The sequence below is a fragment of the Rana temporaria genome, chromosome 12 (genome assembly GCF_905171775.1).
Source record: "Rana temporaria chromosome 12, aRanTem1.1, whole genome shotgun sequence".
Taxonomy (NCBI): domain Eukaryota; kingdom Metazoa; phylum Chordata; class Amphibia; order Anura; family Ranidae; genus Rana; species Rana temporaria.
In genome coordinates this window covers 108,240,773-108,265,357 of record NC_053500.1, presented here as the reverse complement: position 1 = coordinate 108,265,357, position 24,585 = coordinate 108,240,773, and positions in this window count along the sequence as shown.

The following is a 24,585-nucleotide window of genomic DNA, read 5'->3' as shown; positions in this document are numbered from 1 at the left end:
TATCATCAGTTATGAAAAACAAAGAGATATGTATTCTCTTGACTTTTGTTGTTCCGTGGATATTTTTAATTCACTTCATTCATTCGTTCTGTTATTTATCTTGATGTATTAATAGATGTTTTTTGCTTTATTGTACAACCTATTTTAAAATTCCAATAAAATCTTTAAACGAAAAACATGCTGCATTTATATCACAAAAAATAAAAACTGCTGGAGGTGATTTATTACCACCAAAAGAAAGCTCTATTTGTGGGAAAAAAGGACGCAAATTTTGTTTGTATACAGCATTGCATGACCACGCAATTACCAGTTAAAGCAGCGCAGTCCCAAATTGTAAAAAGTGCTCTGGTCAGGAAGGGTAAAATCTTGCGTGCTGAAATGCTTAAATATAGAGTTCAACGGGAGTGCAAATTCTCACTTAGTGCAGTAAGCTTCATAGCTACTTGAAGCTTGTTAAAGGTCTGTCAAAGCCAGCTAGTGGCTTCTTTAAATGAACAATCAGCATCCCATTAAGATCTACTGTATGTTTAACATCCCCTTTCTAGAAATTAAGTTTGTATTACATGCTTTAAGCAAAGCTGCTAGAAGCTAGCTAAAAAGCTTTGCAAATACTTTGTAAAATCTTGATGTACACATTGGTCTTTTTATATACTGAATAGTTCCCAAGGCCTAATAGGGATTTATTATAGTTACTATAGCCAAGCCGAGAGATATTTATACACTCCAGTTCAGGTTTTACATTTTTCTAATTCACTAGAAAATATTGTAACAGCAATGCATCTTATTGAATGAATACGCAATTATGAATGTCACCTTGTTAAAGGGTCACTAAAGGAATTTTTTTTTTTAGCTAAATAGCTTCCTTTACCTTACTGCAGTCCTGGTTTCATGTCCTCATTGTTCGTTTTTGCTTTGATGTTGCTGTAAATCCTCTCTGTTCTGGACACTTCCTGGTTGTCTGTTTCCTGATCACCACTGTGCTGGGAGATTTCTCACTGTGGTGACTTATCAAGGAGGTGTGATTACTGTGTGTGTAAAACGAAACTGGATTGGTGCTGAGGAGTTTTAGACAAAGTATCACTGCAGTCTATTGGCTCACTGCCCTCTATTGGCTCTCTGTACATCAGAGAACCAGGAAACAACAGCAAAAACTAAACTAAACTGCAGGTACATTATATGATTGATTTTTATCTATTTTTAATCATTTTTAAAAGGAATCAGTTAACTATTATGTCTCTATACCCTGTAAACAGTCATTTCAGCTAAAAAAATTTTTTCTTTTAGTGACCCTTTAACTTCGGTATGTGTATCACCTATAATCCCAGCACGCTGGATCCTTCTTTTTAACTCAAGTGGGCCATTTGATCGGTGCTCTAGCATTGTGTCTGACTTATCCCTGAGCTACCAAAGGTATACTTTGTCACCTGATCTTCTGCAGTTATACTTTGTGTCAAACACTACTAGCAGCTGCCCTTGCACTTTCACTGCCTATTCTACTTTCATAGTCCCCACTGCACCTACACCAGCAGTCTCTGTTGCACCACAGTTGCTCCAGCAGCCTTCACAGCACCTATAGTCTAATGCCGCGTACAGACGGTCGTTTTTTGTGATGTAAAAAAACGATGTTTTCTGTGAAGTAAAAAACGACGTTTTTGAAACTTCAATTTTCAAAAACGATGTTGCCTACACACCATCGTTTTTTCACAATGCTCTAGCAAAGCGAGGTTACGTTCACCACATTTTTTCCATTGAAGTTCGCTTCATAACTAGCTTCTGGGCATGCGCGGGTTCAAAAACGTCGTTTTAAACGTCGTTTTCTGCTACACACGGTCAATTTCTGTGACACAAAAAATGCGTTTTGAAAAACGACACATAAAATTGAAGCATGCTTCAATTTTTTTTTGTCGTTTTTTTTACAAGACATAAAACAACGTTTTCCCCCCACACACGGTCAATGACATTTTTTTTACATCGCATAAAACGACTGTCTGTACGCGGCATTAAAGTCTACTGTACCTCTGCTACTTTCATGTGAAAGCAGGTGGATGTTAAATGTTTTATTGTTTTCTAGTTAATGTATGTGGTTAGAGTTTAGACTAGCCAGGTAGCACTGTTTGACCTGCACTGGGAGGTAGGGGTTAATACTGTTGGCCAGGTTTTCCTGCGCTTTTTGGAGAGGTGACGCCTACTGCCAGGGAAAACACATAAAAAGGAAATAATCACCTTTTGGGTGTGCACTGCAGTTAATAAGAACATGCTGCTAAGGATGTGATCCACTACTTTGCACTTAACCACCCCCCGTGGGAGTGTATTCGCATGGACTCATCATGCTTGACCAATGGACCCTAAAGACTTTCTTGCCTAATTAGGATAGGACTACCTCATGGGGTAAGAAGGGGCACCAGTAAACTAACTACAGGGCATTTAGAAGATTATGTGCAGGAATGTGTATTGAAGACATCTTGTTGAACTGCACATTTGTTATATTTAAACAACTTTAGTAAAAGAACATTTATTGTAATTTAACTTGGTGACAATCTCAAAGGGGTGCATACATACAGTATATGGCATATCTAAATAACAGGGCTTATTAGGGCACAAGACGAGTTTGAGAAGATGCAGTACACATGTCTAACATGCAGTGAAGCTATTTAGATGAGGCTTTTTTGCCATTACTAATGACTACAGTACTAAAAAGGTGGGATAGTGCTGTGATTTGCTAATTGAAATTGAAGACCCTGGTAGTGAAAAAGCTTGTGTGCTTCGACTACTTCCCTAGCGTTTAGAATCCCAATACCCAATGAGTCTGACTCGCAATATGGGGAATCCTAGGGACCCAGCCTTGAAGGTGTTATACAAGGATCAGGCTTCCTAGTATTCATGTGTAATATAGGAATTGATGTCACTGTGTCAGGGACCATGAACCAGGCAGAGACAGAAAATGCAGTTAGAATCACACTTTCAATGTAATAGTAAAAATAATACAGATCAGGAACGTAGTCAAAAACAGAAGCCAAGTTTAGGAAGCCAAAACGGGTAATCAGATTAGCCGGTGTCTGAGAGCCAGGAGCGTGCATTGTCAGAAGCCAAAGCTCAGGATCAAGAACCAGAAGAAACGTCAGCCAGGCAGTCATAACAGGAACACAGTACTGGATATGTTGACCAGGTGATGAGGCAGAAGGAATGAGCGAGGTAGTTTAAATAGCAAAAAGGGGCTGGCTGCAGGCTGGACTAATGAGGCAGGTAATGGTAACCAGGTGAGTCACGGTGGAAACAATGAGTGGCTGGTAATGAACTGACAGATGAGCAGCCTTGAGAACCGAGAAGAGATCTGCTAGAAGCCAGCCCTGATACACTGGGAGTGAGGTAATGGGTTACTGGGCTGGTGGAGTCCCATACAAGTTCAGCGGTACCAGCTTAGAAATGCTGCTAAAGTGAGAGAAGAGTTATAAAGTGTAAGGAACAACTTATGTCTGTAGTGAACAATATAAAGAGTAAAGACGTTGGGCCACGGATTACAAGTTAATTGTGTTCCTTTGCTTTAGCACCAACCTTGTGTTAAAATGGCAGCCTCAGCCCACCTTTGGGGGCACCAACGAGCACTCTCTCTGGGTCCCCACATGAGTGCAGTAAACACTACCCACACATAGTCTCTGCTGTATCTTTAGCTGCCCCGGAGCCTCTGCTGCACCTTTGCTGCATCCATAGTCTCCGATGTGCCTTCTCTGCACCCACAGTCTCCACTGCATTCGCAGTCTGAACCTCACTGCACAATCACTGCACCTGCAGCCTTTAGGCACATTTGTTCTTCCAGCTACCGTGTGCATCCGTCACACTCCAGTTACTCATTACCTAGGACGCCCCTCTTTCACATGTATGTGCTAAGTGAACTGGGGGTAGCCAGCAGCTATGGCCAAACCTTATTGTGGGGATGCAAAATGAACACCAGCTACCTCTTAAGCCCTGTACACAGGCTGAATATCGGGCGGTATCAGCTGGTTTAATAGAAACTGGCTGACCTTCAGCCCATGTGTACCTACAGCTTCTGTGGAAGGGGCATGAATGAAAAAGATCTGCTGATCTGCATCTGATCCACACTTTCATCCAATGGCTGAGATCACTGACCGGGGGGGTTCTGGCGGGGCTGTCCCCCTGTCAGAGCACAATAGCTCTGCAAGGGAGATCACTGTACTAACATTGGATTGTTAATACAGCGGCTCCTCCCGAGCTCTCCAGTTTTCTTTCATTAAGCCCACTGGGTTGAAAGAACAAAAAAAAGTATAGTGTGTACCAGGCTTTAGATTCCACTATCAGAAAAGGCTGCTACATAGAGAAGGAGGGTGCTTAGCTTGGGTTGAGACAATGGGGTTCATTTGCTAAAATGTGAGAGTAAAAAATCTGGTGCAGATGTGCATAGTAGCCAATCAGCTTCTAACTTTAGCTTGTTCAATTAAGGTTTGACCAAAAAAATGTGGAAACTGTTTGTTTTCCATGCAGAGCTGCACCAGGTTTTGCACTCTCCCTCTTTAAGTAAATCAACCCCATTTTCAGCTTGGAGGGGGTGGCCGGAGTTAATATTTCTTGGGATAGGAGGGGCTTGGGGTAAGGTCTGCAGTTCAGTTGTGGGCAGCACAGGAAGAGGAAGCTGTGTGTGTGTCTCTGTCTCCCTAACATCTACCTTCAAGCATGGCCAGCGTGGACGAATTCATTGCGCAACTGCGCGTGACGGCGGCATCCCATGGAGCAGACTGGCTCCATCAATAGATCACTGCCAGATCCAGAGGAAGGTACTTCAGCCAGTGTGCTCGGAGGTCAAGGCCTCCGGAGCGCTATTCTTCCCCCTCTTCCCCTCGAGCTCAGCGCCAATATGGGAGCCCACCTCTGGTGGCCCCTCCAGGCACACCCGCCTCATCACCCCCTCTAGCGGCGAGTGGTGGCACTGGAAGGAATCCATGTCGCGGGGGAACGGAGCATGTGGCCGCCGCTCATGGCGATCAGGGAGGCGGCCCGCGTGGGAGAGGTCATCAGTACGGCCGGCGGTCTCACCCACCACCCTTACGTTGGATGTTAATTCGCTCCAGCTTGGGGGCAGAGCAAGGCGGGGACCCCTTCCTTCCAGGCCTGAGATGGAGGATGGCAGGATAACTGGCAGAAGTGACACAGGCGCTGCAGGAGCAAGTCGAGGACCGGGGGCTGGGAACCGAGCTTCCAGACCTGGTGCCGGTGACTCTTCGTTGGTGGTCCCGGCAGTGGCTAGTCGCATGGATGCAGCTGTCCTCCGATCTGAAGGGGAACTTTCCAGCTCTGAGGACGAGCGATCGGATCGGGAAACGACGGTGGATGCGGGACGTGCGGCTGTGGGACCTTCTCCTGTGCAGCCAGGTAAGTCACATGCTAATTCTCTTTCTTCCTTGCAGGCTGTGTTGGGGGGTTTGTTGGATTTGGGGGCGGGGGGCAGGGTGCTTCCTCTCCCCCATCGGTATTGGTTAGTACAACTGCATCTCACGTGGCTGCTGCGTCAGGAGCTGGGGTGAACTTGCAAGGCCTTTTATCTGGGTTGTGCTCATTAGTGCAGCGCTTTGAGGTGGGTGCGGTCATTCCTTCTCCCGTGTCCAGGTGGGTTCCCAGGCAGTCGGGGTCGATTTCAACACCAGCGATATTAGTGGGGTCGGGAGCGGTGGCTGGTCAGGAGCTAGCAGGGGGGGCTGGGGTTCCTATGGTTGCACCCGTGGCGGACAAGCCAGACACCGCAAAGGATGCCAGTAAGACATCAGACATCGTGCGTTTGGCAGATGCTGCAAAATGCGAGGTGTACGTGTGTTTTGAGGGCTCGCTGTGGTCGCATCTCAAGGCGGAGGTGAGGGAAAAAATATGGAAAGGTAAGTATGTGGAGATTTTTTCCTTGCTGCCGCTTGAGAAGTTTAACCTGGATAGGGTAAAACCTGACAAGTCAAATAAGGAGGAGGAAGAAAAGCATAGTTTTCCCCTTATTCCTCGTTCTTTTGTTAACTGGCTGCTTGGCGCTTTTTTGCTACCAAGATCCTATTGGGGAGGCTCTCCGGGTCTATGGTGGGCCGGCATTGCTCCGGTATGATGAGCAGTTTCGGCAGCGGAAGGCCGTTCGCCTATCCAAACGCTGGGACCATAAGGACATCAGCTTATGGATGAAGCTTATGTCATCGGCACGGGCCACCGCTGTGTTTTTTCAGGGGAAGGTCGGTGATTCAGATGTCCCAGGACATTCAGCCGCAAAGAAAAAAGGGGTGTGTTGGCAGTTTAATGAAGGGGCCTGCAGGTTTGGAAACGGTTGCCGTTTCAAACACTAATGCTCCAGCTGCAGGGGTGGTCATGCCTTGTCACGATGTTTCAGACAGGGAAAAGGGCGCTCAGGCGATGTTTCAGGAAAAAGGGAGGACTCTGGTGAGGGTGGTAAGGATGGTTCCGTTTCTAAATAGGTACCGGACCGGGTGGCTGCCTGTCTGTTGGAACTGGGTTTTCAGGAGGGATTTTCGCATTCCGTGCTCGCTGCAGCAAATTCCCCCTGTGTCTAGGAATTTGCGTTTGGCGTTGCAGCATCCGGTGGTGGTCACAGAAAAATTGTCCAAAGAAGTGGCCCTAGGCTGCATGTGCGGCCCATTCCCAGCCCCTCCATTGGTGAACCTTTTGGTGTCACTTTTGGGGGTGGTGCCCAAAAAAGAACTGGGTAAAGTTTGCTTAATTTATCATTTGTCCTTTCCAAAGGGGGGCTCAGTCAACGACACCATTGTCCCGGAGACATGCTCGTTGTCGTATACTTCATTCCATGCGGCTGTGTGCTGGGTCAGGCGTTATGGCCGGGGTGCGCTTATGGCAAAAACTGCCGGTTCATCCTGACAGTTTTTACCTTTTGGGTTGTAAGTGGCAGGAGGCATTTTACGTTGATCGGTGCTTGCCGATGGGCTGTTCGATCTCATGCTCACTGTTTGAGACTTTCAGTTAGTTCGTGGAATGGGTGGTACGGGATGTGTCAGGCATCAATTCTATCATTCATTATTTGGACGACTTCTTATGCGTGGGTCAGCCGTCGTTGGGTGTGTGCGGGGTCCTGCTTGTGACTTTACAGCATATCGCAGACTGTTTTGGCATACCTTTGGCGCCAGACAAGACTGTGGGTGCTGTGTCCGAAATTAGTTTTCTGGGCATAGTGATCGATTCTCGGGCTATGGAGTGTCGCTTGCTGGAGGACAAGTTACATGATCTTCAGTCTGCGGTCCGATCGGTGGCGGGAATTCGAAAAATCCAGTCCCCTTTGGGAAAACAAAATTTTTGGTGTCGGATCATTCAGATGGGGCGGGTGTTTTGCCGCCGCCTGTCTGCGGCTACGGCGGGTGTTTCTTCCCCCACACATTACATTACGCTCAAGCGTGAGCACCAGGAGGACCTGCAAGTTTGGCAGGTCTTCTTGGACTCGTATAATGGCCGGTCGGTATGGATGGGGGGCACAGTGAGCAATTTTGACATGGATTTTACACCGATGCGGCCGGGTCATCTGGTTTTGGGGCGTATGTTGGGGGGCGATGGTGTGCAGAAAAGTGGCCGGAGGAATGGCGGGGGGCCCGGGTTCCTTCGTAACTTGGTCTTGCTGGAACTTTTTACGGTCATTATGGCAGTGGAGATGGCGGTATTCCTGCACCATTCTAAGCACATTCAGTGCTGCTGGAGGCTTTGTAACCGATCACAGATTGCTCCTCTCCACCTACTCGGTTAATCGACTGACCTTCATAAAAATGAATCAGGCTGGGATCACCACCAGCTACCAAGCACCTGATGCTGATGTAACTGAATAACTTTTTGTTAATCCATATTGCAGGGGCCAGACATTACATTAAAGCCGCAAGCTGTTTTAAATGACTTTTTTCTTATAATAATGTCATTTTGTGCAGGGACAGTTCTAAACACGTGCCACTTCACAGGCATACTATAGACACCCAGCAGGTACAATATTTAAAGGAATTTTTTTTTTAAATGTTGCATTGATACATGTCCCCTGTGGCAAGACCCGGGTCCTTTAAAATGAGCACTTTTGATTTCGAACGTTCGAGTCCCATAGACTTCAATGGGGTTCTAAAGTTTGTGCGAACATTCGGTCTCTTCGAAGGTTCTGGTGCAAACCGAATGGGAGGGTTGTTCGGCTCATCCCTACTCTACACTGTATTATATATTATACACTGACTACATGCTAAATCCACTAACTAACCTGCCTAAGTGCCTAATCTATCTCTACTATATCACACTACATATGCAGCCTTATATAGTGTGGGTGTGGCCTTTGGCCAATTATGGCTCTCACAGCACATTCCATTGTGATTGGCCAAAGCATACAGGTCAGATGCATGCTTTGGCCAATCAGCAGCCTATAAATGCACTGCGATTTTGCAGTGCATTATTGGACTCTCTGTTAAGGGCGAACTTCCCGCGAGCGCCCCATATGTTTGTTTGTTCTATGAACAAATGAACAGCCAACATCACACAGATTAAAGTGTGGGAATTTGTGTATTTTTCTTAAAAAAAGGAGTTGGTTCTATAAAAAAAAAAAGAGCAAGATTCAGTACAAAATCACAAAAAAAATGCATAATCTCACACCACAAAAACCACACCTCAGCTAGCCACTTCTTCTACATCACTTCCCCTTTAAAATTAAACAAATAAACTGAGAGGAGGCGTTAGAAGCCAATTTTCAAATGCTTTGGCAATGTGTGTTAATGCTATTGCGTCAGTGCATGTTTCACTGCGATAAAATTCAATGACCTGGTGAAGGAGCCCTTAATGAAGAGAAGTCCCCAAAGGAACTTAGATGGTAAATAAGCATTCTCTGCACAAATTAAATATATGAGATATAAAGTTTAAAGCCCAACTTCCGGAATTAAAAATAAATAAATCAAATAAATGAAATGCTCATTATGTCTAAGGGTGCACAGAAAGGGAGTAAGTACTTACCTTACCTTTTATTGATGCGACCGGTCCCCCGCAGCATGCTTCCTAAGCTCCAACCAGCTGGAGCCTCCTCAATGTACAATACAGGGTTAATTTCCCTGTGTTACGCATGATCAAACCGAGGCTCCGCCCACAGACCCTCTTGCTTGTGGTCCTTCAATTATGAAACAATATAGTCCAGGTGAGAGAGATTTTTGGTCTTACAAAAGTTTAGACGTGCATTTAACAAAATGTACAAATCAGATGGAAAAAATACCATTACAACAGTATTAGGAATGAACAGCTTACTGCTGGTACTGAAGCTTAATATTTATTTCAAGCCCAGATCTTGCATAAAATGACCCTTAAACTCAGATGCAACATTAGTACCGCTTGTAATTAGCACTCAGCATTGCATAAAACCTCTCCTTTACCAACTATTAATGAATCAAGTGTTCATTAGCATGCAAAGCTGAGCAATAATTACATCCATATTACCGCTCAGTTTACTGAGCTTTGATGCGCCAAGCCATTGGTTCTCAATATTGTACTGAGATGACAGTAATTCCAGTATATAAAAAAACTGTGTCCTTTGAGCATTGAAAAGTTTGCTCACATACAAATGCAGGCAATAATAATGTTTTTCAAGTACACCTAAAGCTGAAACATTTCTTTCATTTTAGATAGGATAGGGAATGGTTTAAACCATGTAGTTTTTTGCCGCTTGTGCCATTTGAAAGATTTCTCTTTAGTTGTGGAGGGTAAAAATATCAGAGCTGACATCATTTTAAACAATAACTATACTTTTAAACACCCAAGCCTAACATTCTCCTGTAATAACCATCTTAATATCCTTGTACCTACTTCAGATTATTAAGCAATTTATTGCAGGAGCCATGGCCTACATCAAACCCAATGATGCTCCTGTCGTAGCCTCAGGGAGGGAGGGAATGACGCTCACTCTAGCACAGGAATCTCCAAACTACGGCTCTCCAGCTGTTGCGGAACTACACATCCCATGAGGCATTTAAAAACTCTCACAGACATGACTAGGCAAGATGGGAATTGTAGTTCCTAAACAACTGGAGGGCCATAGTTTGGAGACCCCTGCTCTAGCACATGTGCAGCTTTTACCCTTATTGGAAAAATGAAAAGCCACCTACCTATAAGCCTACAGCAAAACCTTTCTCATTTGGGTCTGTGGAGAGTAGGTCAATCTCCTTCAGTTCTGCAAGGCCCTTCCAGCTTGGAAGAGGATAGGAGTGGCATCCAGTGGTGATGGCTCCTGATGGTCTTCTATTAGTCTAAGACAGGGGTGCCCAACCTTTTCAAGAGCGAGTGCCACTTAAGCAACTTGGTAGCCACAATGAAGCACGTACTCTGACATGTGGATTCCCTCAAGGGTCTCCCCTGTCTCCCGTGCAATTCAACATCTTTCTTCGCCCACTTCTCAAAATTATCAGTAACCAGGATCTACTGTACCACTTCTACTCTGACGACACTCAACTCTACTTCCGAATAAACAACAAAAAGGACCAACACGTTGGACTAGAAAAATGCCTCACTCTGATAGACAACTGGATGACAGACAGTCACCTTAAACTCAATGGATCGAAAACCGAACTCCTTCTGCTCCACGTAAGCAAAAAGAGACTGGCTGAGGCGACATGGGACAGACCATTACCCCAAGCACCAAAGTCAAAAGTCTCTGTCATTTTTGACTCCGACATGACAATGGATGCACAAATTGGGTCCGTAGTCAGCTGATCTCACCACCTTCTGCGGCTGCTACGAAGACTCGTGCCCTTCATCCGCAGTTGTGGTAGGTACAATAATCAACTCCAGGCTCGATTATGCCAACTCTCTTTACCTCGGTCTCCCAAAATACCAGATCGCTCGTCCACAAGTCGTCCAGAACACGGCGGCATGACTGGTAACAGGGAAAAAACCCTGGGAATCAATTACCCCGTCCCTGAGGTCCCTCCATTGGCTGGCCGTAAAGGACCGAGTCACATTCAAGGCCCTCTGCCTGATGCACAAATGTGTTCAAGGAACCGCCCCCCAATATCTATGCGAGAAAATAAAACACCACAACCCCAATTGCGTTCTTCGGTTCACTAACCAAAATCTACTACAAATCCCCAAGGCCCGCTACAAGACCAAAGGAGAACGAAGATTTGCAGTCCAAGGACCACGACTGTGGAACGCATTACCAACCGATATCCGAATGGAAAAGAATCACCTGACCTTTAGGAAAAAACTCAAGACCCATCTTTTCTGAAGGCTAAATAGAAGGAAATGGATACCAAGCGCCTTGAGGCGATTTAGTTCTCATTTGTAGCGCTATACAAGTTATTCACTCACTCACTCAATGAGCAGAGCGGGCAGATGACAGGTCATGGCTACTCTATAGGCCATCCGATCCGCCCAGATGGAAGGGGATAAATTCCCTTCTGTTTTTCGGATTGGAGGTAGGCAGGCATAAACGTACATCTGTCGCTCTATAGAGGTAAATTTGAGGATCCGATTTGTTCAGGCTGATTGTGTGAAAAGGGCCCAAGACTGCTTTCACACTGATTGGTTTACCCACACCGCTGGTGCAGCGTAGTGCACATGTGTCTATCCTGCGAGTTAGCGGAACTTTGCCATAGATTCTGCCTGAGGCAAAAGCCAGTGCTGTATGATGCATCAGCTTATGGGGCTCTTTCTTCCTCTACCACCAGCTTCATTCACAACACTGACACTGTGGTATGGCGGGTCAGCTACCTGCGATCTGGGCTTGCCAACCCACCATTCCAGAGCAGGAGGTCGCGGGCCACATCAGAGGGCTCCGCGGGCCACATCTGGCCCTCTAGTCTAAGATATGTACAGGAGGTTATAAATGTAGTAATGGTAGAGAAAGGGGAGGTTGTTACACCTGGGTAGTTTAGAAGTATGCTTATCCTTTAAATGCCCAGGTTACATAGCTGTCATGCCATTCCTGGCTTTACTGCATTATGAGTCTCCGATCTGGATCAAGCATAAAGCCAGCAAATTCAGAAAAGTCTGTGCTCCAATACTGTGTGCATTCACTAGGTAGTAAAACCAGGGTCAGGGTAACAACACCAGAGGCTGCATTTTTTTGTAATTCACTGCAACCAGTGTTCAGAAAGCCCCTACAAGGTCATTAGGAAACCAGTGCTTGTAATGCCTTACCTCTGCTTTCTTAATTATCAATTGCATTCACCAACATTTAGGGCAGATCTGAATATGATTGGTGCCTGCAAGAGATGCTTAGTCCTGACATTTTGCTTGTTGCAAAATGTTTTCGATGTGGGAGAGACAACAAGTAGATTATAGGGGTGTGTTGGGCATTTACTGCTTTCATCACAAGCAGGAGTTCTCAGCTCACCACAAGGTGATTTAAGAAAAAGTCCTGGGTTTGGATCAATAGATTCTAGCAATACTTGGATTAAACATGGAAGTACTGAACAAGTTAGATGCATGTACTATATAGTCTTTTAAAGTATAGTGCATATATAGGCTGCAAAGCTGCTAAATTCATCATTCAATCAATTCTAAGCAAACAAGGTCCCCCCTACATGCATGTTCCCGGCTAACCTTGGTCCTGTGAAAGCAGGGAAATCCATAGAACCCTCCAAGATGGAGAAAGGAGACAATAAACCTATTTTTCTCAATCTCCTGTGTGAGGCACAAACCCATCTAACAGACTCCTAATGTCTAAAGAGGACCTGTCAAAAGAAGCTTAGGCCTCGTACACACGACCGGACATGTCCGCTGAGACCAGTGTCAGCGGACAGATCCGATCGTGTGTACAGGCTAGCGGACAGATTTCCAGCGGACAAATGTTTCTTAGCATGCTAAGAAACATGTCTGCTGGGAAGCTGTCCGGCGCATGCATCGAATTGATTCGACGCATGTGTGGAATCATTGAACTTGCGCGATAGAGAACGTTGGTGCCGTCTACGTCACCGCGTTCTCTGTCCGCACGGATTTCGGTTTGATGGTGTGTACTCGCCGTCACTGGTCCCCGCTCTCTCCTGGGAACAGTGTGTTTCCCAGAAGATAGCGGGGGCTGCAGGTAGGGGCGTGGCTGCCGCAGTACCGTATTCCCGGAAGTGGGTGCAAATACCTGTCTTAGACAGGCATCTGAACCCCCCTCCCCCCGAAAGGTGCAAAAATGTGGTTAAGCATTGACAGTTTTGAGTATCATATCTTGTAGTTATTTCGCAAGTGTGCGCATTTTTTAACCGCTTTACCACCGGGCTAATTTTGGCACTTCTCTCCTTCATGTAAAAATCACAATTTTTTTGCTAGAAAATTAATCAGAACCCCCAAACATTTATATATATTTTTTAGCAGACACCCTAAGGAATAAAATGGCGGTCATCGCACGGTATTTGCGCAATAATTTTTCAAACGCCTTTTTTGGGGAAAAAACGGTTTAATTAATTAAAAAATAACAAAACAGTAAAGTTAGCCCAATTTTTTTGTATAATGTGAAAGATGATGTTACGCCGAGTAAAAAGATACCTAACATGTCACGCTTTAAAATTGCGCACATTCATGGAATGGCGCCAAACTTCGGTACTTAAAAATCTCCATAGGTGATGCTTTAACATTTTTTACAGGTTACTATTTTTGAGTTTCAGAGGAGGTCTAATACTAGAATTATTGCACACGCTCTAACGCACGCAACGATACCTCACATGTGGGGTTTGAACGGCGTTTACATATATGGGCGGGACCTGCATGCGTGTTCGCTTCTGCGCGCGAGATAACGGGGACATGGGCGTTTTTTTTTTATCACTTTTATTCCTATTACAAGGAATGTAAACATCCCTTGTATGAGGAATCAGTGTGACAGGTCCTCTTTATGGAGAGATGTGGGGTCAATAAGACCCCACATCTCTCCTCGAGGCTTACAAGCATGAAATCGGTGAAAAAAAATCACTGATCACATGCCGACAGCCGCGATTGTGGCTTTGTTTACTTTCGGGGTACCGTCATAACGTCACGCCCGGGCCTCCGAAGGATATAGAGATGACTGTGACCGTCTGGTCATCAGTCCCCTCCCGCTGCCTATAAGAACGATCAAGCGGCAGCCGCTTTGGTCGTTCTTATGGTGCTGAGAATCGGCGGCTGAAGACGGCGATATCTGAATGATGCCTGTAGCTGCAGGCATCATTCAGATATCACTGCACAAAGCCGAGGACGTCCCAGGGACGTCCTCGGTGGTCAAGAGGTTAATCTTGCCATATTTGGTATCTATTTACTTGACTCATGTTGTATACATTACAGAAAATTTAGACATTTTATTGTGTGCACCAAAATTTATAAAAGATATTGCAAAAAAAGTGTGTTTTCATGTACAAAATGTGAAATTGAACATGTGTGCACAAAACAGAAAAATGGCCCTGGCAACAAGATTTTGCTTGTCCATTTTTGTTTATCCTTCACTACCACGTAACCAATGCATATCAATTCCCAGCCCTTGTGTTTTTCATTCCTATTGTAACTGGTGTTCTCATAAGGCTGCTTTCACACTGAGGGGCGCTTTGCAGGCGCTATGACACTAAAAATAGCGCCTTCAAAGCGCCTTTCCAATGTGAAAGCCCAAGGGCGGTGCGCTGGCAGGACGGTAAAAAAAAGTCCTGCTAGCCACATCTTTTCAGCGCTGTAGGAGGGGTGTAGACACCACTCTGAAAGCGCCCCTCATTTGCGGCACTTTGTGGGCGGTTTTAACCCTTTTTCGGCTGCTAGTGGGGATTAAAAGCCTCCCATTAGCAGCCCAAAAGCGCAGCAAAAAAGACGCCCCCAACGCTTAGGTGTGCAGTAGCCTAAGTGATAAACGTACTCAGTAAGGATCACTTCTGCTTCGTGTTTATGGCTAGCCTTAGTTTTGGAATATTCTAGTCCACTTTATTGAATATGATACTATTATTACTATGTGTATTAATATTAATTCATTAAAGTGGGCTTGTTTATTCCATAACTAAAGGATAGTCATACACCCAATATGAACAAGTTAAGGCTCTGTTTCCACTATTGCAACCCAAAAGTCACGTGATTTTGCTACGATTTTACCGCAATTTTTTGCCGCAACTTGAAGCAATGCCTGTGTATTCTTGAGGTCTATGGACCTCAAGTCGCATCAGAGTGGGACCAAAGTAGTGCAGGGACTACTCTGAAGTCGCACAGATATGAACGGTACTCATTGGAAATCTTGGGGGACGAATGGTCGTGCGACTTTTCAGTCCCAAGTCGCATGACAAGTCGCACAAGTGTAAACCGAGCCTAAATCGATGGATTCCTCCATTCTAGCTAAACTGGAAATAGCGGTGGGTTATGCCCAAAATGCACATATTTTTCCAGAAGATAATAGAAAAGAAATATAAGTTGTGTATAGCAAACCTAAGCTTTAGACCCTGTTCACACTGGGGCGACTCGTCAGGCGACGCAGCCACCTGACAAGTCGCGTCCCATTCTAGTGAATAGAACCGTTCTAATAGGAGCGACGCAAGTCGCTCCGACTTAGAAAAAGGTTCTTGTACTACTTCGGGGGCGACTTGCATTGACTTCTATACAGAAGTCATTTTGCAAGTCGCCTTCATGTCGCCTGGCCGAGTCGCCCCCGAAGTCGTGCCGTCCCTGTGTGAACCTGCTCTCACCCTGCATGTGCTATAAAATGTAAAAGAGAATGGAATGACACTAGTGACAATAGATTGAGCAACAAAACAAAACAGGCATTTAGAACAATGAAAGCAAATCGAATCTCTATCACCCAGAGATTGAATGGACAGGTAATTAATTGTGGATTTACAAGATTATGCCCAAAATTCACATATTTATTCATACCGCTGCCAGGTTAATCTCATGAGATTAATAACGGCTCAACAAGTGTATATTGATTGCAATCACTGTCAGCTCTGTATATAATGCAGAGAAATAGACTATGGGATTCTAGTGTGAAATGTAAAAAGGGTCTTCCTTGTATTTCATATGAAAACCTTTGACTGCCCTATTTATTTATTTTTTTTTAAACGATTGTGCAAAAAACTTTTTTTAGTCCTACCAAAACTGCTAGAAGTTCATTCTGAAGAGAACAAAAGAAAAAAAAGTTGTGAAGGTTATTGCTTTTTTGTAATGAAATAGAAACACACAGCTGGATGTAGCAGCTATCATTAAACTCTATCATTAAACTCTATCATTAAACTCTGGAGCAGTTGCACCTGTTGCATCCCTTGTATTCTTTCCCTGGGCATAAGTGATGGACACAGAGGCTTCAGCTTGTGTAAGACTGGCAAACACAACAAGCTGTTATAAAGCATTTCAATCCGTTTTAATTGGTTTAAATCAGCTGAATACATTCCAGGTGCATAAAAACAAAAAGGTATGCAAAGTATTATCTTTTGTTTTCTTTAGGAGTCAGCCACAGCCAGGATAGAAAAGCCTATCCCCAGTCAAAGAGAAGTATCCTTGCTCTCTATGTAGAAGTAGTGACCTCTCTGTAGAGGTCTGAGTCAGACCAATAGTACTGAACGAGAGTGAACGAGAGGAATCGCGTACAGGTGCGTGATTTTCCACTTAAGGGCCGCCCTACCACAGTACATGTACATGGGCCGGTCCTTAAGTGGTTAAACAATCAACTAAGCTGGCTAGAACCAGCATATGAGGAAGTGCCTTCCACATTTTACATCTCTTACTGTGAAGAAGTCTTTCCAAATGCAGAAATTACATTTATTTCCACCCTAGATTAAAAGTGCGCCCCCTTGTTTTTTGCAATGACCTTAAAGTGAACCAAGTTCACTATATGGACCATTTATACATTGACGCAAGTGATCATATCTGCCATTAAATGCCTCAAGGGGGGAATAAATTCACCATGAAATAGACACAAGGGCCGGGGTTCAGAAAGGACTTACGACGACGTATCTCCAGATACGACGGCGTAAGTCCAAATGTGCGCCGTCGTATCTATACGCGTATTCAGGAACTGAGATACGCCTGAAATTTGCCAAGGTACGACCGACGTAAGTCTCCTACGCCGTTGTATCTTGGTTGCATATTTACGCTGGCCGCAAGGGGCGCTTTACGCGTCGAATATGCAAATGACCTAGATACGCCGATTCACAAACGTATTTGCGCCCGTCGGATTTAGCTACGCCGTTTACGCAAGACTTACGTCCGGCGTAAAGTTACCCCTGCTATATGAGGCGCAGCCAATGCTAAGGTATGGACGACGGAACAGCCGTCGGATTTTACGTCGTTTACGTAAGTGGTACGTGAATGGGGCTGGGTGTAGGTTACGTTCACGTCTTTGCCATTGAGCCGTCGTATCTTAGGGCGTAAATTCGACGTGATTCTGAGCATGCGCCGTTCGTACGGCGCTTCATTTACATGGGGTCACGATTCATTATAATACAACTCGCCCACTACCAGCCTACTTTGAATTAGGCGGGCTTACGCCGGCCCATTTACGTTACGCTGCCGTAACTTAGGGAGCAAGTGCTTTGTGAATACTGTACTTGCCTCTCTATGTTACGTCAGCGTAGCGCATATGAGATGCGCTACGCCCGCTCAAACATACGCTAATGTATCTGAATCCCGGCCAAGGGCTTTTGATTATTTCACGGTGTCACTTTACCTAGCTGATATTTCATTCTTTTGTCCCTGGAACAATACAGAATCTAATTCGCCAGCAGTGATGGAGCGATTGCAGGTCCAGCCAGAAAAGATATACAGTTATATGAAAAGTAAAGACGCCCTATAAAAATTGTTGACTTTTTCAAGTCAACATTAGATCTTAATTCAAACAATACCTACAGATAAAAGTGATATACTTAAATAAGAACAAAGGAAAAAAATCATAATTTATTCAAAAAAATATCAATAGATGAAATTGTGTATTGCCCTATTTAACAGCAATTGCGTTTAAAGTAAAACTAAAATCAAAACTTTGTTTTGGCTTTAGATAGAGTCGAGATAGGTTTGAACAACTGTCAGTTTTTATTGCTGTCTGTGCCCTCATTAGGGCGCTATACCGTCGTAAAAACAACAGGCAAATTTCTCCTGCCAGTAAAAGGTTGGCAGTAAAAAATATGGCTGTGGCGCTCGGCTTGGTCCAGAGCCGGTTGGGACCATCCAAGTGCTTGCTACAGTGTGATCGGGTAGCTCTGGCGGAGGCGGTGCCTGAGCATGTCGTGTGATGTCATGGTGCAATGGAACCAAGCAGAGCGACCAGAGCCTCGTGTCCGGGTCTGCGGTATGGGAGGGCAGGCTAGGACCAGGACCGTCAGTGCTGTTTAGACTGGAGTGACCACTTGGCTTTGAGAGAGATTGTCACTGTGACTCAGGAGGTGACGTGTTGTGTCTGTGAGGTCTCATCATGCTGCACATTGCTGTCAGTGTCACTGTGAGAGTCAATTTAATGTGTGTTTGCCGCCCATTCTAATTTCTTGCCCTCCTGAGGCTGGTCCCTGAGCTACTTACTATATCAAAAATAAAGAACATTTTTTTTTTTGCCTTATTATCTACTTAAAATCACATTGCTAATTGCATATTGTACTTGTTTGTAGCCTAAATACTCTAATTTGCACTTGAACCTGTAATTTTGTAACTTTTGGAAATGCCAGTAAAAACTTGGCTGTGCCAGTAAGTTTTGGATGTTATGTAGGTAAATTTCAATCTGGTAGGTTGGCAACACTGACCCCCCCCCCCCCCCCCCCCAGTATTTCAATGAGATTCAAATCAGGAGTTTGATTAGGCAAGCATCTTCCTTGTTGTTGTCTTTTTAAACCTTTTCTTGGTAGATTTGTTAGTGTGCTTCCGATCATTTTCATGTTGAACGATCCTTTTCTGATGATTCACCTTCAGCTTTCTAACAGATGGCCTCATATTCTTATCAAGTAAAAATAAAAATGAGGCACTGGATTAAAATGATCAGATCAATCATAATGATTGTGATCAGGCAGAGTGGTGCTGGTAAGGCTGCTCTCAACAAAAGCAGGGAGCTCAGATTTGAAGATTCTATCCTGAAGGTCTATGCTGATTCATTGATCCACTGATCTTTGTCATATCATATATTTCATGTAGCAAACAATTACAGCTTGGTAATTGTGCAACTTCAGAGCCCTTTAACCTCTATCCTAGGTAAGCCCTGAGGAAGGAGGAGATCTTTGACCCCGCAAAACACATTAGCTGTTCTGTGTTTGTGAACAAATATCAATATTAAAAGCTTTTGGCCTTTCAGACCTTTTGTTTGGTATTTTCAGAGCACTTTAAGTGTTCTTATCAAGGCACACGATATGTTGCAGAATTCATAATTGACTTAAAGTGATACTAAACATACACTGTTTAATTTACATTGTCACTACTCTATAGTCAAGGCCGGCACCAGCATAAAACAGCCACCTGAGGGCGCCAGGAGAGGGGGGCGCCAAAATCAGGGGTTCCCCAAAAGGTTCTATGTCCTCTTTCACCACTAGAGGGAGCAATCAGATCGTAGGATTATTTATTACATTATTTATTTTATTTAATTATGCATCTGAGCAGTGTAATTATCAATATGTCTATCAAGCGATATTGCTAGTTATGTATTCATTGTTTGTTGCCTCTGTCATCCGGTCAGTAAGGCACTATAAGAGTCACCTCTGCACCAGCCGCCCTCCATCTTATGATTAAGTGACGTTGGTTGTCACGATACGCGTGAGGAAGTAGGAGGGTGCTGGTGACGTCATCCGCTCGTGGCCGCAGAGCGGAGACACATGCTGCAGTTACATGCTGTTCGTTACAGCTTTATTTTGTGAGTGATACTTGTTCTTATTTATTAAAATACCATTGATTTTACACTATGGAGGCTTCCTTATTATCCTTTTGAGTGCCTGTGCTGGGACCTTGTGAGCCTTCTATTTTGGGATCGGATCTGCTGGCTGACGCTGGGACATGCATTGAGCAGTATTCCTATAGGCTTGTTATAAGCCTTTTTAAGGTAAGGGGCTAGTGACTACACTCATCTGACACTCATCTGACGCCAGCTGTCCTTGCACCTCTACCGAACCCAGCTGAGTACGCTGACAGGTGGCGCAGGCAGCACAGCCCTCTGCTGTCGCCTCTGCTCACTAGAATCCCATGCCATCCCTGCCTACTGCACGCCGCCTCCTCTGCCAGCTGCAGAGAGAGACTGTGAGTGACAAAAGACACCCCCGATTGCGCAGCCTTTCTGCTTCTCCCTTCAGCCCTGGTCCTGGACTGGAGGATCGCTGGATAAAGGGGAAAAAAATCCTCCCACCTGGGCGGCTGCTGAGAGGGTCACCTACGTCTCAATTTCTGCATATATCTCACACAGATTGTGTGAGAAGAGCGGTAGCTCAGGGAGGAGCCTAGAGCCGACTGAGACCAAGGGGATGGGTCAAGACCAGCAGAAAGCCCAAGAGGAGCACAAATGAAGATTTCTCTCTGTCATAGGTGAGCGCACAGGGTGTGCCAGGTGTATCCAGGCACACCCTAATCAATCTGTGCAGCACAGATTCCCCCTACTGCCCCCCCCTTCCTCCCACAGCGCTTCCGGTTTCCCTCCTATCCTTTCCCGCTGGCTTTTGCTGCGGAGATGTTTTAGGATGAGTGGGGGAAGGGGGCGGTAAATATGCCCCTTCTCTTTCTGATGGAACATTGTGAGTTATCGGTAATATGTGTAGCGCTTACCCCCGAAGGAGCCGCTGATTAGTTTGGGATCGGCATATTGAGTTACCTTCTTGGCTTGGTCTAGGAGTGACATCTGTGAGTGTAGACGAAGAGCAAGTGTTCAGACACCAAATGAGTTTTGACTGCTTTATTCCAAGGCCCAACATGGCCAACATCAACATGGCACACAAAAGAGAAAGCTTGATGTGCGTAGAGAAACTTTAGTATCAGGCCTTGGATATGAAAAAGGGCAACCCTGCTCTCAGCAATAGTGTAACTCAGTTCGTCGCCACCCCAATCAGGCCTGGCAGCCGGGGCGCCACTCAGAGATCACTGGGAGGAACAGACCTCTGCCACAGGCCTGACACAGTGTGCAGGGACCGCCCTGTCATCCACCGGCTCAGCAGGGATCAGCGGAGCGATACCCTCTGAGCAAGCGGAGGTTCACGGGCGGATCATTACTAATCCGTGCCGTGTGAAAGAGCCCTTAGGCATTTACAGCTTTCTTTCTGAGGGCCTTAGACAGCCCTATTGATCTTGGCCCGATGACACCACACATGTCACTAGCAAAGAAATCACCAAACCCTAGATATCTGATGATTAAATAAGATAGATTCCACCTGCATTCTCCCTAAGGAGGTTCTAATCATTGCCATCTAATCTCGAATCCCTGATTCTAATTTCATGAATTTGAAGTGGCAGTTAATGTGAGGTTGTACATACTTGTCCATGTCACAAATCTGCATTTTCATTAATTTAGATTAATGAATAATATGAGAATAAATATTCCATGCTAATTTTGAGCATCATTTGTTCAAGTATATTAACTTTACCTGTTTGAATGAAGATCTGTTCACCAGTTCAAATATGTTGAAAACAAGTCAATAATTTCCATAGAGTATACTTACTTTCTCACCTGATTGTAGAAGAACATATATGACAATCTGTTGCTAGTGACAGATTCTAATGTATCATGGCCCTAAAGCCAGTGGCGGTGCATCGCCCCCTTTCTCCAGCCACCCCCCTCTATGACTAATGGATAGATTCATGCATTGCATGAATCTATCCATGGCCACCACTGCCAACCCCTATTCAGGCGTCCGGCCCCTTTTCGAGCGCCTGAATTCCAGTGGTTTTTGAAGCACCCGATTAGAGCCATAGGGTTCAAAAAAAGGTGAACTGCGAGCGCAGAGCCTTGTTCTCGCAGTTCACCCAGGTGTGTTTTAAATTAGAGAATGAATATTTTCTTTCCTAACACTGAACCGCCTCTCTGCCAATCAGGTGCATGGGTCTGTTACCCTGATTGGCTGAAAGGACAGGCTCTGCGATTGGACACCTATCAGAAAGAGGGAGGAGACTCATGGAGGATACAGGAGCCGCTATCTGACCCGCTGCAAGGTCCCACACTCGCTGCCGTCACCCGCATGCCTGATCTGTCACCTAGACAGGGTAAGTGCCAGACAGACAGCGAGCGGGCTGGGGGGACACAGTGGCAGCATTTGATGGGGCACAGTGGCAATATTTGATGAGGCATAGTGGCAGCATTTAATGGGCACAGTGGCTGCGTTTCATGGCAATTGTAAGTTAAAGTGACGCAGTGCCGTATCGCAACAGACCGATGGGCCGTACACACGGTCGGTTTGGACCGATGAAACTAGACTTCAGGCCGTTTTCATCGGTTCGGACCGACCGCGTGTACGCGGCCTTACAGCTTACTGTACCCACTGCTCTTATACAAGCTGAAGCCCTGGTGCACAAAGCCTACATAGGGTACATAATTATAAGAATGAAAACCATTGAATCTCCTACACTGTGAACCCAGTAAAGTCGAATATAGAATTACAGTTTGAGCACTGTAACAGTTTCTATGGATTAGTAGGCGAATGCGACATTCTGCTATCTAGTGGCTTTCCGTGTTGATGTTGCAGTCTATTTTAGTTTGAGCACATTTCTTCTTTCTTGTATTATTAAAGACTTAAAATTGTTTTGCTTTCATGTGAATGGATGTGACACACTTCCGATGTGTCAAGACATCACACTGATTTATGACGGAGCAATCACTGGATTTGTTTTATATTCTTTATGCTGAGCGAGAGGAAATGCTCTCCCTTACAGAGGCTCATTTCAAAACCTGCTTGGTAATAGCAAGCCAGCATTTTGGCATTGCGAGGAGCTGCTTAAAGGGCTAAAGATAAACTCTATTATGCAAATCTATTATATTAAATGGCACAAAGCAGCCTCAGCATGCTAGGTGTGATAATTCACTGGTTTTCTCTATGTGGTTTGAATAATGAACAATTTGAATAAATTCTATCTTCAGTAGAGTTGTCCTTTACATTATTTTGTCATTTTTAGCTTGCTAAAGCTTTCCTTGAATAAGGATGGCGGAGACTAATCAGGCCTTTCATGTCCGGAATTATTCTGAAAATGTTCTTTAACGGAACTCATAACTTTTATTGGAGGTAATATACTGCTGGTGCTGGATATAGAACAGACATGTCTTGGTAGTAAATGGAGTAGAGTAAGAAATAATGTTCTCAGTAATGTCAAATAAAAAAGATTCAAAAGTCACCTTGGAGTTCCAAGGCTTGAAATTCCTACTGAAGTAGCCAAGGTGCAGCCTAGAAGCCTAAATACACCTGAAGCCTCGTACACACATACGGGTTTCCCGTAGGGTGCCCACGTGTCCCGGATTGCAATTGACATGTCTGTCCCTGGTCCTGGGCACCTTCATTCCGGGACAATACAATGTCCCGGAATGAAATAGAGGACACAGCCACCCCCTACTAACTAATAACTACATTTCTGGAACTGGTTGGCTGCTAGGGCCAGCGCTGCCTGGCAACTTGCAACCAGTGACAATTTACTCTCAGACACTGAGGCTGGGAGCGAGGCCTGCGCCTAGTGCAGCACTGCTGTCCCCACCCACCTCGGCACCTCCTCCGTCTCCGGGGCACAGCGGCAAGCTGCAGGGACTGGTGTGATCTTCACTCTTCAGTGACGCCACTCCTTTCCTTCTATGCATGTGGCTCATGCAGAGGGAGTAACAGCAGCACTGCATCTGGTGGCAGGCTATGGGTGGCAAACAGCACTGCATCTGGTGGCAAGTGGCACATTCCCCTGACAAATAACCCGCCGCCAAATTCCCTATCAACCCAGAGACTACATTACCCCCCGCCCCCCCTCATCTTTTTTGGGGGAAGGTGAGAGAGGGGGTGTGTCCCTGAATGGCAGTTTGGAAATGTGGTCACCCTAGTTTCCCGGCGGACTTTTGACCGCCGGGAAACCCGAGGGGAAAACCGAGAACCTACTCGGTAACTTTTTCCCCCTGCACACGACCGGGTTTCCCGACAGGAAAACTGCCACGAGAGCTTTGGTCGGGAAACCCGGCCGTGTGTATGCTCCACTGTAGTCTTTTCCCATAGGAAAACTGCCGTCTTAAAAACCACCGCGAAACCTGGCGGGAAAAAAGAGAGCTGGTTCTCTTTTTCCCGGCAGTTTTCCTGTCGGGAAACCTGCGATGGAGCATACACACGGCCAGGATTCCCGGACAAAAGCTCTCATGGCAGTTTTCCCGACGGGAAACTCGTACGTGTGTACGAGGCTTGACACTCGGCAACACAAGCTGATGAAACCTTTCATAAGCAGAAATCACCTACTCAGAAAGTCAGCAGACATATAGACAACTGATACAGTAAAACCTTGGTTTGAGAGTAACTTGGTTTGAGAGCATTATGCAAGACAAGCAAAATGTTTTAATAATTTTGCCTTGATATACAAGCGATGTCTTGATATAAGAGTAGCGTCATGTCACAACTCAGTATAAAAAAAAAAAGAGGAGCCTCCAAGTGTAGCAATATGGTTACATTTAATGAAGGTACAACATTTTGGAAATTATTGCTACACTAAGGCCCCGTACACACGACCAAACATGTATGCTGAAACTGGTCC